Below are 18,554 nucleotides of genomic sequence, written 5' to 3' on the forward strand. Positions count from 1 at the left end.
AGCAAAGTATTATACAACTAAGCATTAAAGATTAATATCAATAACTTTTTCAAAGAAAGGGAAAATTTCCCTAATATATATATATATATATATATATATATATATATATATATATATATATATATATATATATATATATATATTTTACTCTCAAGCTTCCAGAAGCTGAAGAAAATAATATATCCAGCCATTCTCCATTCAATCAAACCTCCTAATGACTAAATTCCCACAAATATTTCTGGATAAATCATTCAATGTTTTTCTCTTGAGACATTTAGAAACATCACCACAGTTATCACCCCTAGAACCATCAGCTCAGAAATGGCAAATAGAGATTATGGGGACATGCTAATACATCTCGATGAACAGGGTAGCCTGAAACCATATATCATATATCCATATATCCATATATCAACTGCATATTAAAATACATAGTGACTTTGATAAAGAAGTTAGGATGCTAGGCAGAAATTGGTGACTTACATAAAACTGAGACAGTTGATTCTAAGAACTTCTTTCTCAAATGTATACTGAAACAGGGTATATTCTTCATTTGTTTACACATTCAGCAAACACCAATTGCATATTAAGATTGTAAGGTGGACCAGGGGTTTACACACCTCAATATGCATATAAACCACCCTATATACTAGAGTCATACTATAAAATGTCATACTATAAAATATAGATTGGATTTGAGGCTCAAAATTTTGAATTTGTAGTAGGTACAGATGTTGCTGGACCACTCATTGAACAGCAAAGAGTCTAGCTCAGAACTGTCCAACTGAAATCTCTGTGTTTATTTAAATATTCAGTGTCAATTCCACTCAGTATGATAGCCATTAGCCACACATTTGACTAGAGTGACAGAGAAAAAAATATTATGTATTTCATTATATAAATGGAAATTTAAATAGCTGTATGTGGCCAATGGACATTATATTGGTGATTGTATAATCACAAAGATGAACATGCCAGCATTTAATGAAAATAAAATATTTAACTGTATTATTGGGATATGATGTGCACTGTCCTAGAATGGTATTATTGAATAAATGACATCGAAGGATATAAAAGACAAATGTAAGAGCACATGACATATGAGCAGGTTATAGATGAATATGCTGATCTACAATTCTCAAATGAGATTAAACAAAATGGGCTCTTTCTTTCTTTCTCTTTCTTTCTTTCTTTCTTTCTTTCTTTCTTTCTTTCTTTCTTTCTTTCTTTTCTTTCTTTCTTCTTTCTCTCTTTCTTCTATCCATCCATTCATCTTCAGTGCAATCATAAGGATAAGAAGACAGCATTCTAAATTTTGCCTGATCAAGTTGTGAACTAGTTGTGGAGACTCCTCCAGATGCAACGAAGGACTTTTGTGTGAGTTGCTGTATTACCCCAATTTTATACAAATATGCCATCTCAGTATTAATTGAAGTAGGACAAAATTCTGTGAGTGAACAGACAGAATGATCAGCTCTCCTGGAGAAAGGTAGTGGACAATCTTTGATTCCCACTCTGAGGAGAAAAGAAAGTGCCATAGTTTTAGTTGTAGACAATCTAACCTAAAGAAACAGGTCAAATTGTCATGACAACTGATGGCCTGCAGTTAGAGAAATAACCCTCTAATCTGGCTGACACTCATTAATGGAACTCCAGCTGTGCTCTGCTTCTGAAGCAGACAGGAGCAAGGCAAGGAGGAGGAGCAGATGAAAGAAGTCTCTGTGGCTTGGTAATAGTTCTCCAGATTCTTTCTCCACAGGTTTAGCATGGCATGAAGACAATACAATTCATTGCCATCACCATTGTCTTTTGAAACACAACCCTTTTTTTCTCCTTGCACACATTTCAGAAAGATTGAGCCAGTCATTAAAATTTATACAGTTTTGAAACTATTGCTTTTTCTTCTCCTAAGTTATTGCTGACTAGAAGAAGATAAATTTATCTCCCTTTTTGTTTTGGTTGTTTTGTTTTTCAGTTGATGTTGGAAAAAAGTACCTCATTGTAACTATGGTAACAAAGACGCAATTTTTTTTTTTTTTGCTTTATTTTCATGAAGGTTGGCAGATATTCAGCTTTAGGATCTGAAAATCACAAATGCTTTAACCAATTTATCATTTAAAAAAATTCCAAATCATTTTTCTTTAAAGTTTTAATAGCTATAAAACATCCACCAGAAGAATTTTTAATAGTCACATATATGAACTATGGAACATTTGTATAATGTACACTTATAATTAACAATTTTATGTGTATTTCATCTTTCATAAACTAGGTGTGGGTGATGTACTTCTTAGAAGACAGCACTATTTGCATTTGAAGCACAACTCTGATCAAACAGAGTTTAGAAACCATCAATAACTCTCTACTACTTATCAACTCAGTTCTACAATGCTCACTTAATATTCTATTTCCATGCAAGAACTCCACTATGAAACCTGAGTACTTATAACTGTATTCAAAACTGACCTTGAATATGTTTCTGCTTTTTACTGATTATGGCTTCTATTATCTGTCTATCTATCTATCTATCTATCTATCTATCTATCTATCTCACTTTCCCCTCCCTTAAACCTAGTGCAAATATCAATGCCTACACTTTTTCACTGTTCTGGGGTCTCGCAGTTATCTTTCTACCTACTGCCAACAACACACTTTGGCATAACCCCATGGGCTTTGTTCTATCTAATCTAATTACCTTTTATGAAGTAGACTTGTAGCATGCATAGTTTAAGTTCTTAAAACTTTGATTTTCATAATTGACTCTAAAAGCCCATAACAGATGTGATTGTGCTTGTGGCTCAGTGATAGACCACTTGGCTACCATGCGTGAGGCACTGGGTTAGATTCACAGCACCACACCAAAATAAATGAAATGAAGGTATTGTGTCCATCTACAAAAAAAAAAAAAAGAAAAGAAAGAAAGAAAAAGAAAAAGAAAGAAGAAGAAAAGGCCCATAACAAAGAACATATACAGGTCTCCTATTAGGGGGCCACTGTGGTATCTGCAGGTGACAGTGAGCCTAACATCTTCAACCTGGTCTGTCCATGATGTTGTGGGGTTCTCCACCTACTCTCTCATCCACCCAAATACATCTAATGGGAGAAACAGATAATTTAAAACTGTGATTAATCAAAATTGACCCTGAATGTTTCCCCAGGGGATCCTAAGTATCCCCTACAATATAAAAATCATATTTTATTTAGTTGAGTAACTTTGTGTGTTATAGTTGCGATGGTTGTTTTGGTGATCATCAATCCATTCAAATAAATACATGTTCTAACCTCCCTGATTCTTTTACTTGGTTTATTTATTTCTTCATTTATAATAAACATGTAGTAAGTACAAACTACTCACCATATGTGAGAGACTTACAATAGAAAATAATCACTGCCATAAAAGGTATAAGTCCAAGAGAAGAACAAAATGAAATCCATTAGAAACCGATGTAAGAGAGCAGAGAACATGCAATTAAATGCAATGTGTGCTCACAATCCTGGACAAGATGTGTACACAACCCACTACTAAAGGAAGAAAAGATCTATAAAGGATATTTTTGAACAACTGACAAGCATATGGATTATAAATTAAATGGCATTTATATCAATATTAAATGTCCTGAAATTGATAATTGCATATATATGTATATAATTTTTGTTATTATTGACATATTTGTATATATGTGTGAACACATATACAGATTAAAATAAATGTAGTAAATAAGTAAAATTGGTGAATCTGGTAAGGGTATATGATAAGTGTTGCAAATTATACTTGAAAATTTTCTATAAATTTGAAATTGTTTCACAATGAAAATAAACCCAATATGATGTTGTACAAAAAGAGGTCTGGCTGAGGGTACTCTAGACATGTTAATAACAGAAATCTCAGCTATGTTTGCTATGGTAGAGTGAAAATGTTGGTAAAGGCATGCCTGACCCATGATTTTGAGAGATGACAAATGCAATTTAAATAGAGATGAAATCAAGACTGCAGAGATGGTTGTCAAAATTACAGCCCAGGGATATTGTCTTACAATTGTGACTATCAAAAAAGCTCTTTTTTTACTGCCACAGCAAATAAAACAAGAACATTAGTTAGAATTTTGGTTTAAGACATCAACTTTCCCATTAGCATTGCAAACAGGGTTACCTTCCTTGTAAAATTATTATTTATTTATTTATATACACATATATGGAGTCATGAATTGCTTAATAAAATATGGGTGAGCAATTCATTATTTGGAAATTTTGTCATTGTTCAAAGATCATAGACGTAGATGTCATAGCCACTACACACCCAGGTGTGTGGTACATGTGTGTCATATAGTATAGCTATAATGAACAGAACAACATGAGATAAATTAGAGACAAGCGAAAGTGGTGCAATCAAGAAACACAGAAATTTATTTGTTGCACAGGCATGATTCTTTGAAAATTTGTGGTTAATTTCTCAGGTTCAATTAATAAAGATTTGTCAACATCTGAAAAAAAAAAAGAAAAGAAACACAGAAAGCAAGAAATGTATGAGGTTGCTGCAGATTTTACGTGGCATAATGTTTTACAGTAAGTAACTTCTGTAAGTAGAAGTAAAATACTTGAAAATAACAATAAAACGTATAGTAAATACTTAAGACAGCAACATGATTTTTATTATCATTATGAACTATTATATATGCACATTACTGTGGCACCTTTTAAATTGTCTTGCAGTCCTATAAGTGTTTATATAAGCATAACCTCAAGCACCTAAGGAAAAGGCTTTTTTTCTAGGGCGACCCTAGAGAAGAGGAATTTCTGAGCTCTAGTATAATCTTATGGGACCACCATCCATCACAAACACAGTGTGTTTTTGACTGATACATCATCTTCAAAGCATGGTTCTGTGGGTGTGTGCAAACGCAGAAAGGTATGTGTGCGTGTTTGTGTGTGCACACATGCATACATAAATATACTCATGGAATTTATAGAGAAATTTTTATGTTTTTTTTTAACCAACCTGATCATAACATACAAAAATGATCAGCCTGAGAAAGTCAGTGGTTTGTGAAAAAATGCTTATGATGCAAATGAGAGACTAATGGTTGCCTTCAGTTTAGTGAATGATTTATAGCAACATTGGCTACAGCAAAGGAGTGATGCTACTTTCTGAAGATCTCTGCTAAGCATGTTTTGTGCAATTCTACATTTAGTTCTCACAATGCTTTGTCATAGGAAGTATTATTATATTGATATTATATATAAAGCAACAGAGACTAGTGAGTGTCCAGACTTTGGCAGCAACAGGAAACTGTATTTACTCACATTGATGTATATGGCAAGAAGCTCAGACTCAGTAGCTTAAAGTTGCCAAATTCTTGAAATAAACTGAATATTTAATTATCAAACACCCTCAAAATATTCTTATTCTTATTTTGTAGATGAAGACAGAAACTCAGAGTTTATTATGTTCTTATAATAATTTTTATTTACTTCATCTGTCTTGATTTCAAAGCTCATTGTAATTTTTGCTGTGTTTTTTCAATCACTTTTCGGACATGCCTGATCTTCAACTGATATTTGAGCATGGAATTACGGTGCTGTTTAACTGGCCATTCACTGAGAAGGGCTCAGCAGGTGCAGGTGAGTAATGGGTGTGTATGTGTGTGTGTGTGTGTGTGCCATGCATATGTGTGTATATTTTTGGTTTTGCTCTTTAAAAAGAAATATAAGCTCTTTTGCAGAAGATTGTTCAGAAAAAAAAATTGTCCATAACAACCATCCTTTGAAACACAATGATTGAAAAAATAAGACAAAAATTTCAATGATAGCTCAAAGATAGACCCTACAAATGGTGCCATGCCAGTTTCTGTTCTTTTAATGATGTCTCAATTGAATTTTCTCTGAGAGCAAATTAAAAGAGGATTTGCTAAGTGCCAATGCCTCTCACTCTTGTGGGATTAAAATACCCAGCTGAACTCTTCCTGCCTCTGTGAGGATCAATGCTTAGGAGATTCTGCAATGGTATTGGACCTCACAAGGCTTTTGATGAGTTGCAGGACAGCATCAAGTCCAGCTGGCTCCTCCATAGATATATTGTGTCCTGCAGTGTCTGCTCACGGGAATAGAACATTTTTTTTAAGTTTAGTTAGCAGATGAATCAAAGGTTCCCCAGCAACAATTATGCTGAGTAAGATGGTGATATTTTCTCATCATCATTTTCAATTACAGTTCTTCCTTCTTACTCCCACAGTCCCAGCTCTGCAATGAACTAGGTACTTGGGCTCTGAGTTATAAAGGTTAGTTGCAAGGGGAGTATGCCCTTTGTCTTTGGTGATAATACAGAGTGGTTTTTCAAATTCATAAGAAGCCAGAAATAGAAACCCTGTGCTCAATCCCCTGAACTGAACTTTACTCTTGAAATTAGTCCTTTCTTATAGTGGGTAAAATAAACCAATCAGCAGTAAAACCAAGCTCACCTTTCTTGTGAACTGAGATTTCACTGATATACATGGGGACAGCTGTCTTGATCCACAGCACATGTTGTTTTATTCTACTGGCGGGGTCTCTGATCCAACAAAGAAAGATTAATACCTATTCAAGATTCAAATCTCTGCTTGTTTTAGTCAACTTTTTTCACTGCTGTGACTAAAAGATCTTACCATAATAATTTTAGGGAAGAAAAGTTTATTTGAGGACTCACTGTTTCAGGGGTCTTAGTCCATAGCAGGCTGGCTCCATTCCTTGGGGCTGGAGGTGAGGCAGAACATTGTGGCACAAGAGTGTGGCAGAGGGAAGCAGCTCACATGGTGATCCGAAAGCAGAGAGAGACTTCATTCCCTAGATACAAAATATATCCCCCATAGCCACACTGCCAATGAAACACTTCCTCCAGCCACACCTCACCTGGGTCCAGTTACCACTCAATTAATGCCACCAGGGATTAATTCACTGATTAGGTTAAGGCTAGAACCCAATCACCACTCTACCAAAACTTCTTGCATTCTCTCACAGGTGAGCTTTTGGCGAACATCACTTCTAAACCATAACAGCTTCCATTCAGAATTAGGATGTTATCTTGATTAGTATCCATGGCTTACTAGCTGTAAAGTATTTTAAATATATCATTGTTTTCTTTTTCTCCCACTCCCACCACAAAGTTAGATAATCTTTGACTCACTGCTAATTTGTCTAAAGCCACATTTACTATTTAACTTCAAGAACCTCAAATGACATAAAATGAGTTAATTTGTCTTTGATACCCAAGCCTAGGACATTTCCATAAAAATGTGAAATACTGAATATGTTTAGCTCATTAAACAATTAAACAAAATATTATTGAACATATTAAAATTTTCCAGGTGTAGTGCCTTTTCTAACAAAATTGAGAGCAATTTTGATTTCTTTTTGTATGCCAGACACTGTCCAAAGCACTTTGCCAACGTTAATCTTCATATATGTTCCATAAAGTAGGTGCAAATGTTATTACATTTCAGATGAAAAAAAAAACCTGATGTTCAGAATGGTGAGGAAAATGATAATCAGAGATTAATCTGGGATTCAAATCCCTGTGCTCAGGTTTCACAACCCTGACTAACCTCTGTGTTCCACTGCAGAAAGTTAGAAACGAAGAAATGTTGGTAGACACTGTACAGGAAAGGTTTATACATAGTATTCTGATTAGAAGGTGTAGGCTTAAAACTGACTGTACATATTGTGTTTAAGATTTTTCCTCAACTGATATGTTTACTTGGGCTGACTTTGGGAACAGGAATGATTTAACCTCTTACACACTATATATCTCCTGATGCAGCTATATCCTAAGTTTTACAAGTTTCACAGTGGTAGAAGGTTTTACATGTTAAAAATAATCAGAAGGGGTTTGGGATGTAGCTCAGTTGTAGAGTGCTTGTTTGAAATACATAAAGCCCAGGGTTTCATGTCCAGCACCCCTCCAACACACACACACACACACACACACACACACACACACACACACACACGAGTCAGAGAATGAGCATTAAATATATTTTCAATACAATTTATTCTAACTGTAAAATGGACCAAATCACAGATCCTGATTATCTTTTACAAGTTTCAACAACTCAATTATTATTACTACAATCATGAAACATATCAAAATAAATTGATTATAGTCAAATACTGTGCCACTTGGTTTACAATATTTTCTCTTGAAAATTCAGTTATCCAATGCAATAATTACCATAATTGTCTCCACTTTACAGATGAGGCAACAGGAGTGAAAATTTTGGATAACTTGTCCAAATTTTCACAACTTTTCTGCCGGAATTTGAATTCAACCAGTCTAAATTCAGACCCTGTGTTATTCATCACTGGGTGAATGATTCTCCAAACATGGTTGGTGGAATACTCAAGATCCCCTAATCTCTTAGGAATTCCATAAGGTTAAAGTGTACTCAAAATGAATAGCAAGACATCATTTGACTTTTTCACTGTGATGACACTTTTGCTGAAGGTGCTGAAGCAGTGGCAGATGAATCTAATGATTCTTCAATAGGAATCAAGGCAGTAGCACAGACTAAATTAGTGGTCACAGTATTTCAATTCCACATGCTGCCTGCAAAATAAATGCCTATTTCACTAAAGATGGTCCTTGAGGAATCAGTAAAAATTATAAATGACTTTAAATTCTGACCTTGGAGAACGCATCTTTTTAAATTGTCTATGTGATGTAATCTAAAATAAAAGGACATGCTTTTTCTATAATAGAAAAGTACAATAGTTGTCTCTTTGGAAAAACATGCATGCATGATTGAGTTGTGGGCTGGTCTAGTTGATTTCTATATAGAACATTGTTTTTAATTGTTAAAATGAACTATATGCAAATCATGGTCTTTCACACATGGCTATTTGGCAGATATTTTCTCAAAACTTAATAAAATGAGTTCCCACTTAAAAAAATTATTATTTGGAACCTCTAATAAAATTTGATATTTTGAGAAAAATATCAGAATTTTGGACAACCTGGTTTCATCAAGGTGAACTGAACAGCATCTGGATGCTTATAGAATTTTTTGATTAGTTATATGTTGCATTGATGAATGTAGTTTTTATATTGTGTAATAAAATGTGTCAATATGTGGAAGGTCTGTCAAATATTTTTCAAATGACTAATGCATGACAGTATAAAATTATATATGAATAAAATCTCAACTAGCTAATTAGACCTGTATCTTGCAATTGAACAGATATGGGAGGCTCATTGATATGGTTTCTGTTTGCATATTACAATTAACTTAAGAAATGTCCACATCCACAATTTCCAAAAAGGTAATTAATATATATCTACCCCCATATTTAAACTATACATTTGTGTTATGGCTGATTTTTTCAATATTTCAAATGAAATGACATATCTGAAAGGACTAAATTAGAAGATGGAGAACCCATCTCTCTTCTATTAAATCAGAACATTTTTAAATAATGGTGGTCTTGTTAAATTGTGTTTAAATAGAAATTTTTATAGAAACATGGTGTTTATGTTAAGATGCAATAATTGGCTTACTACTAATAGTTTTATGTGAGTTGAAACTTTTTAAAATTTCTTAGTTTCATTATCTTGATAGAAACAATGTACAAAAATGAAAACATTTTTAAATCCATGCTAATTTTATAAGAATTTAGAATTCAACCATTCTGAGAACACTGCAATATATTTTCTTAATCTCTGCCTGATGTAGATTTTTTTTTAACTCTCTGGTTGAAAACATCTAGTGATGAGAAATTCATTACCTTATAGAATTTTTTGGTTAGTTATATGTTGCATTGATGAATGTAGTTCTTAAGAAACTCCATTACATTTTAATGCCAATCAAATTATATCATTTGACTTCTATCCATTTAGAGTGGTACAAAACTCAAATCTAGAGCCTCTTCTTGAACAGACCTTGAAAATAGTAAGGCTATTACAGTATGAATTTGAAATTAAACCATTGATCTGCCTACTAGTGCTTCTCTTCTTTTCCCATAAGGATATTGAGAGATTTTATCAAACATCTTTCTAAAATCTAGATATACCATGAAGCCTTTTTTCCTGAAATTCAGAGATAGAATATAAACAAAGTATACCATCCTTCTTTCTAAGTTTATCCATGTTGGCTACTGGGAATTGCAATTACTTCCCAACACTCACAAATTATCCATTCCTGGGGCTGGGGATGTGGCTCAAGCAGTAGCATGCTCGCCTGGCGTGCTTGCGGCCCGGGTTTGATCCTCAGCACCACATACAAACAAAGATGTTGTGTCCGCCGAGAACTAAAAAATAAATATTAAAAAATTCTCTCTCTCTCTCTGTCTCCCACTCTCTCTTTAAAAAAAAAAAAATTATCCATTCCTAAGTGTGAATGAAATATAGCATATTTATTAAAATAGTTTAAATAATTTTAGTCCTCATTTAACTATTTGAATACAAGTTACATTCTCTGTGTGTTAAATTCAGTGGTGCTGCTATACTGCAGCAGCATCTTTAATTAGGTTGTTGGGGAAAATACTAACCTTGTGGGTAAGTACCTCCTGTTCTGCTTTCATTGAACTGTGAAAACCTGGGCATTTATTTGGATTTTTTGTTGTTGGTAGTGTTTTGTCCCCCCTCCTTGTTTGAAATTTGCTGAATCATTAAATAAATAAAAAAATTAGTTAGATTATCTTAGATGTTCCTATTAGACTAATTTGAATTTGGCAATATATTATATAGAATCCACCAGTAGTAATTTAAGGATTAAGAAAAGTTCCAGATGAGTTATTGCTCCATTTGATTTTTTTAAAGCATCTATTAAAGTCACCTGCTTATGACAAAAAATTAAAAATATCACTCAATTTTAATAAAAATGTTGTTGATTTAAATTTTTCAGACTTAATTTTACTTATTTTTTTCTCCCTTTTATTGACAAAAGGAATCATGGTTAAAATTTTCAGGTTTGAATGTTTTCTCCTCTTCAGAGACAGAACTTCTCAGCATTATTCATATTCTATTTTTCTCCTTTTGACATCTAATATTTCTATTGCAAAAATCAACCTCCCCCAACACTGCAAAAAAAAAAAAAAAAAAGTGTTGCACAAGTCACCGGAGACAAAAGGCAGAAAATGATGGCTTTACATTTTAGTTCATTTAACTGTGAATTTCACATCAAGAATCTGGCACAAGGATTCCACATCAAGAATCTTAGCATAGGTGAGACAATGCAAAAACATCAGATCATAATGATTTGAGGATGATAGGGCAAGAAGCCATGTATAACTGGAGAATACAGCACAAAGTGATCACAAGAGCAGGACAAGTTGGCCCTCAGCATTCAAAAAAGCTAATATTGTATCCTTTGCTGAAGATAACAGGATCTGGATGGAGCATATTACTGTCACTTTTTTGCTCTATCTTGTTCTGAACCATTGGAATGTCATTTTTTTTTTCTTCCAACAGTTCAATGTGTAGCAGAGTATTATTCAATTTTCCTGGAAAACTATGGATTTGTCACCCACACACTTCGGCATGTTTATTGCATTTCAGAATTATAAAATATCACCAATATCCAGGTGAGGTAATTATTCCATAAGATTCCTGAATGCAACAAAGAGCATCATGGCCACCCAAAGAGAGATTTCACCCCTTAGTGTTTCCATTAACTAACAATAAGGTGTGCTGTGACATTGCTGGCCAATTGGCAACCCTGGAATTCCCCTGGCAGAGAGTTGACAATGTTCTTCCCAGAAGCATAACCCTGGCTGCACTATAGCAATCAGGCATGTTGAAAAACTGGGGGCTTCCCTCTGCAAGAGATATGTTAATTTGCAATTAACATAGGATAAGGGTTATCCTTTCCAAATTTCTGCTTGGAGGTTTACAATTTTCCTTTGGATGCTATTCCTACCATAGTTCAAAACCCTGGAGATGTATGCTATATAATTTCCCTTGCTGCCAAAGTTTCTCAAAATATACTTATTTCCCCCACATGTACAGCTCTCCAAATCTTTATCCCATAGAAGGCAATGATTACTCTTTATCAACTAAATTTTATAACCAATAATTATGAAGTAATCTTTAGAGCCAATAACTGAACCTTCTGCCCTAACTTGGAAATTCTACCGTCTTTCCTTTATTCTCTCTTTAAAGATTTTGTCTGTTTTATGTCCTTCGCAATTTCACCATTCTTCCCCAGTGACATCTACCTTTTAAGCATCTAGTCCTTTCTCTCCTTTCATATAACAGTTTCCCTAACATGACCAGTAGGACTAAAAAACCTGACTCATCAGGAAATTATTCTCTTTTCAGAGATAAAACATTCAAAATGACTAGAGGTGAATCTTGGAAAGAACTGATAGAACACTTTTATGATTTGGGAATCTTTGTTGACACAATTGTAACATTTCCCAGAAAATCCTAGAAATACAGTGTAATATATGCCCCATAGAACCGAATAGTTTTTTTTTTTTCTTTATTGATTGTCAAAGTTGTACAATGAGGTAGACTAAGAATCAGAATAACTAGATCTGACTTTGCAGTTCACACCCAATAAGAAGTTCCCTTAAATATAACCCATGTTGAATTGTGAGATTTTACTTCTATGGATCTGCAAATCTATGTGAGCCCAGAGAAAGCACTTGGCTCTCATTCACATAAAAGTCATGAAACAGAGTAGAAAGTAAATACAACAAATGAAGCTTCGTAGGTATATGGACAACTGCTTACTAGATTATATAGCTATCTATTATGCATCTCCACTTCCTCTGTCTAAACCAAAACTTTTGAAACTTTTCCAAATTGTTTCTTCTTTACTCTTTACTATTTCAGAAAAAAAAATGGTATTATTAATCACCTACTTGCCCAAGTACCTAGGGGACATTCTTGATCTTTTCTTCACTTTTTAAATCATGTACAATCCATAAAAAGAGCTAACTTCAAAATCTGTTTCCAAATTTTGAATTTCCCTCCCTCCTTTAGCTACCTAACTTTAGACATAATCATATGTGACTACTTGTCTATTTCTTGCCTATTTAAAAACTTAATTCACACAGCATATAGAATAATATTTCAATTAATCTTTAAAAAGCTTTGGAATCTTCCATTTCACTTGGGACAAATACAAAACCACTGTTTTGGCTACAAGACTCTTCCATTTACTGGTTCCAGCCTATATCTCCAAATTTATTTTGTAATATCCCCTTACATCCTTGCTATGATTTGTACAACCTGCAGATTTCTCACCCTAAGAATACTTTGGAAACAAAAGTGAGGTTCAATCTTAAGTATTAGTTACTTTGCAATAGGATATGAAGAAGTCTAAGGAAACACTTTCCAAATTCATTCATTACCTAGTTCCACAGTTTGTGGGATTCCTACAATAGGGATAATTTTCTCTATGTTCATGATTCTGAAGTATTCTTTTAAAAGGCAGATAATATTTCTTGTTACAAGAAAAATATAATAATTTGACAAATTTCATTTGTCATCGGGGCACACCAGAGATCGAAAGAGGAATCGCTAAATTGTGAGGTTGGACAGCAGCCTTCCTCTACTGTCCACATTTGTGACACCCCAGCCAGCCATGTTGCCAGTCCCAACACTTCTTCCTGGTTCCAGCTATTTTCTGGTTTCACAGTGTTTTTTCTTGAAACTAATGAAAAAAGTTCTATCAGGGCTTTGAAAATAGTTAATAATGCTTCTCAGCTGTGGATTAAAGTCATAGTGCCAACATCAAAAGAGACATGATGTGCTTTATGAAAGAGCAGAACAGTGCTATGTGACAAAGAAATGATGGCTCCTGGTGCTGTTCCCTGGATAGACAGAATGCTTGGGAAATGCTATGACTCAGAGAAGATATACATCATACGACTGTTGTCAGGACTTAGCTCTGTATAAATATGTGTTGAAGATAGAGATTTGGGATTACTAGAATATTAAGGATACCTGAAAAACTGGAATTTTGCAAAAAATTAATAATTGAGTGTATTCTGGAAGGAAAAAAAAAAACAAAAACAGAAGATACAAAATGAGAATAAACATGGAATTCCAGGGCTGTAGGTATAGCTCAGTAGTGGTGGAATGCTCGCCTAGCAGGTGCTAATCCCTGGAAACAATTCCCAATGCTGAATAAGACCAAAAAGAAAAAAGAAAAGAAAGAAACTTTGGGGACTTGCTTAAGATACAAGTGAAGAGAAAGGAAAACACCAAGAGATAGTCAAAGACAAATTTGTAGAAGAACAAGGAAGGTACTTCAGAAGCCAAAAAAAAAAAAAAAAAAAAAGAGAAAGGTTTCCTGGCATTCAAAGTGCTCAAAGACACAAATGGCACAGTGAGGTCAAATGAGTGGGGACTGCAAACCTTCCTGCAGCAAGTACAGAAGCCAGATATTAATAGGAGAAGCAGTGACAGCAAAGTATATATTTATTTCAGAAAACTTAGGAAGAAAAGGCCATAGTTTGAGTTATATCTAGAGGTAGACACAAAGAGTCAATAAAGATAGTATTTTTTAAATTTTACTTTTGTAGGCTGAGAGAGAGAGAGAGAGAGAGAGAGAGAGAGATTATATTTGCAGTTTTGCACTTCTAAGATTTCATTAAAGTTTTACATGCTCCCATTAGCACTAACCCAGACTGAGTTCCTTTGAGTTCCCCAAATACCTTAAGTAAATATTGACATTTTTCCTATTAAATTATGTTTTGAGATTATTCCTAGAATCATATATGGGTACAGACTCAAATAACTAATAAAATAATGATGAGACATACCAGAGACTGGAAAAGTGAGAAACTAAATTCACTAAATAAAAGCTTCTGAATTTATTATTTCTATTAAGAAACATTATTCAATGAATAAAAAGAAATTATAAACAATTGCTATGCATAAATAACTTCAAAACTTGAAACTAATATAAAACCTACTTACTTTACAGATCTATGTGTTTTGGGGGATATTGCTTGGAACATAAGGATTTTCCTACTTAGAGGAAGGGAAATTGACAGCAGAATCTTTTGGAGTCTTTCTCAGGCCTATGGCTCTATGATCTGCAGTGGGCTCTAGTTCAGCTGTTCCATGAATATACCCAGTCACTAACAAGACACATATTAAAGATCTATTACCTTCCTCTACTGCCTTCTTGGATGACAGTTTTGCTCCACTGACTAGTTCCCTGGATCAAGATCTGTCACCCTCTGCAGTAAAGGATTTCAGTAACAAAGGACAACAGGAATCTCATTATCACCGCCACACACAATGTACTGAGGGCAGATTTTATGCTCTTCTTCCTGGGCTTCTGGGACTTGAAATTTCCCCTAGAAACCCACTCAAAGTGATTTGATGAGATCTTCAGCATCCTTTCTTTCATGCTTCATCTATATATGTATTAAATTCTTAAATGAGAGTGCCAACACAAAAGGAAAAATAAATATGGTCACTCCAATTCCCCTCTCGTCTCGCAGGAGCTGCATCAATAAAACCACTCAAGACGTTCAGAAATATGTGGAGTTTTCCATGGGAGACTGCAGATCGATGCACACATAGAACATGTCCTTGTCACCCCTGCTGCGGTGCCTTCTCTCTGCAGCCTGATGACACATCAATAAAGCTGTCTGAGTCTCTGGCTACTATTGCAGACTGTAAATGTCTCCTGATATTAGTCTCGCTGAACAGAATTCCTGCATGCCTCCCTGCCACCCTGTCTAGCCCCCACCTCCACAAAGGTCACCAGCTCCTATGCAGGACATACTTAAGTAGAGACTCAAATATCAAGAGGCCCAAGTATTAAAAAAAAAAAAATTAGCCTGGGCACTCCATAATTTGCTGTATTTCCAAAATTATGGTAGAGGATAGGAAAGGCAGCAGAACAAACAGACACTAGTATGGCAATATGTAAATCAATGGATGTGTAACTGATGTGATTCTGCAATCTGTATATGGGGTAAAAATGGGAGCTCATAACCCACTTGAATCAAAGTGTGAAATATGATATATCAAGAACTATGTAATGTTTTTGAACAACCAACAATAAAAAATTTAAAAAAAACAACAAAATCATGTATTTGTAAAGATGTAGCAGAATTTTTAAAAATTTTGCCTTTGTGTTAGTTCAAATGATAGTGTGCAGAATCATGATTTTAAAATCGCAAAATTGTGATTTTATTTATTTTTTATTGTGATTTTTTAAAAAGCACTGCAAAATAAGGAATTAATGAATAAGTTCTGATTCTTTTTTTTTTTCTTAACTAAACATGCTCCCCAAGGATTGATAAAATGAGAACTTTGTGAAGAATAAATTAAATTTACTAACTATATTACTCTTTATTTGGGACAACATTGTCACTTTTTTTCGCCAAACATTTACTTTAGAAATGTGCCATTTACTGGACTCTCTGAGTGAGAAAGCATGCATGGAATCACCGTGTTAAGCATCTTTAATTCAGGTTAGCCAGTGTGCTTTGGACATACAAAGTAAGAAAGATCCAAGCTTTCCTTGCAAACATGGAGGTAACCTTGGAACTGCTGCTTGAAAGATAAATAACACTTTTCTATGAGAAAATACAGAGGAGTGACAACGAAGTCTTTCTGTGTGGAAGCATCAAGCATGAAGGTGTGTACCCTTCTTGACAAACAGCAAGGTTTGACAGGAGAGCCAAGGTGAGAGGTACTAAGCATTGACATAGAAAGGTAAGGTTGTTAAGGGCCTTATATGTAAAAATAATTCTTTGATTATATCCAGGGTTCCCAGGCCTGGTTCATCAGCAGAATCAGAAATATCTTGGAGAGTATTTTTCCCCCTCAATACTGGGCATGGGACTCAGGGCTTAATGCATGCCAGGCAAGAACTCTTTATCTCTGAGCTTCAATCCCATCCCCCAAACTACAGATTCTTTGGTACATTTCTAGATTCTAGTTAGTAGCTGGGGAATGAGCTCTATCAATTTACATTTTTAAGATGTTCCAGACATAATTATAATGCTTACCAAACTTAACCATCTTCCCATGTAGAAACTGAAAAGACAAGGATGGGCTGAAAAAGAGACAATCTGATATATTTTTGGCTTAATAATCACCAATCCTGTAGGTAAATGAGCAGAATATGTATTAGAGGATACAAACAGGTGACACACATATTGGTTTTACAGGATGTGAACAGAATTGATATTTCTCTCTCTCTGTGTGTGTGTGTGTGTGTGCACAAATGAGCACATGTGTATGTGTGGACACCTGTGCATATGCCTTGTTTATTCTTGTTTATTACTTAGTTACTACACTTCAAAATGTGACCTTTGTACAGCCAATTTGGTTTCCTGCTTGCCTTGTAAACCTAGGGGATTTCGCAATACTGGCTCTGTTTTTAATGTGGCAATCATTGGCTGGAGCCCCTTATAAACAGGACATGCTTCTTTCTGGCTGCCAACCCTCCCCACTACCTTTTTTTTAATTCAACTTGATTCTCTCATTCACCTCTCTGTCTGGCCACTGTAGGCACTTTATTTTGTAAATAACACTAGGGGACATAATATTTAAATGAAAGGTATTAATCTTGCCTGCAGTTTTTTTAATAAGTCTACATTTGGCAGAGAGAGGTTAATTAAAAATATGCCAAATCCCACTAGGTTGCTTTATGACATTTATTCATGAATTTTGAAAAAATGTATTATATTGGAGAAATAGGAGAAAATTAAGATTTACTGAGCATTTACTCTGTACAAAGCACTTTTCTAGGGGATTTTAATTAATGCTTTCACTTCATCAGCTTAGTAATCTTGAAAGCATTAGAAGATAAACCCTATGAGGGGCAGTGATCACTTACTGCTGAATTTGCAGTGGTTGGAATAATGACTGGTTCAATGGGGGCATCCGATGAGTATTATTGATTAGCTAAGTAAAAGGTAAGTCACAATTATTAAAATTGGCATGCAGAGTTGCTGACAAAGGTCACAAAGGTCATGAATTTTTAAATTAGAATTCAGCTCACTTTAAAACCTGTGAGTCTCCACTGCCCAGTATTGGCTTTCCCTTTTTGTTGAAGTGATTCCTCAGCCATATGTGTCACTTCTTGACTGAGAACATGAAGGGAGTTCCTTGACCACAGTCAATTCAATTTCTAGCCCAAATAATTTTGTGCATTATCTTGTTCTCTCTTTTTCACTCTACTTAGAAAAAAAAATCTTAATTTCTTAAGATGTGCATAGAAATATCCTGGTGACAAGTGAAGTTAAGAGATGGACATAATACAATTTCAGACTATTAGGAGCCTTGTAAGACCACATATGAAAGTGGCCCAACATGTGTACCCTTCCTAGCCTGCCTTAAATCTGGTCTAATGTTTTGTCTGACAAGCTAAGAGGACTCTACATTATTAAAAAAAAATGCACCACAATGCAAATATCTGCTGAATTCTAATGCAACCCTTACTTGACCCAAGATATTAATCAAATGAAATTAGATTTCGGGAAAAGACTTTGTTTATTGATGAGATGATTTAGCATAGCTTAGCTTGGCTACTTTCCTCCTCTAACATGTATTAGGTGATGCCCTATTTGAATCTTACTCTGACCTTTCCCAGTAGCATATCTTTCTG

At 34.6% G+C, this 18,554-nt stretch overlaps 1 protein-coding gene across 10 annotated transcripts in view; it reads right to left on the reverse strand.

The window, feature by feature from the left end:
- The window catches only part of Lrrc4c (leucine rich repeat containing 4C), a 1,168,074-nt gene that overhangs the window by 750,439 nt on the left and 399,081 nt on the right, over positions 1-18,554 (reverse strand). Inside the window, exon 3 of one of the 10 annotated variants that reach the window (XM_058583387.1) lies at positions 6,680-6,816. The exons of the other annotated variants lie outside the window; for them this stretch is intronic. The gene's annotated coding sequence lies outside the window, so the exon portion shown is untranslated. The remainder of the gene's footprint in view (positions 1-6,679; positions 6,817-18,554) is intronic. 10 annotated transcript variants of the gene reach the window in all.

This window comes from Marmota monax, unplaced genomic scaffold (assembly GCF_021218885.2).
Source record: "Marmota monax isolate L192 unplaced genomic scaffold, Marmota_monax_Labrador192_F-V1.1 WCK01_AAM20220418_F8-fsc00047, whole genome shotgun sequence".
NCBI lineage: Eukaryota > Metazoa > Chordata > Mammalia > Rodentia > Sciuridae > Marmota > Marmota monax.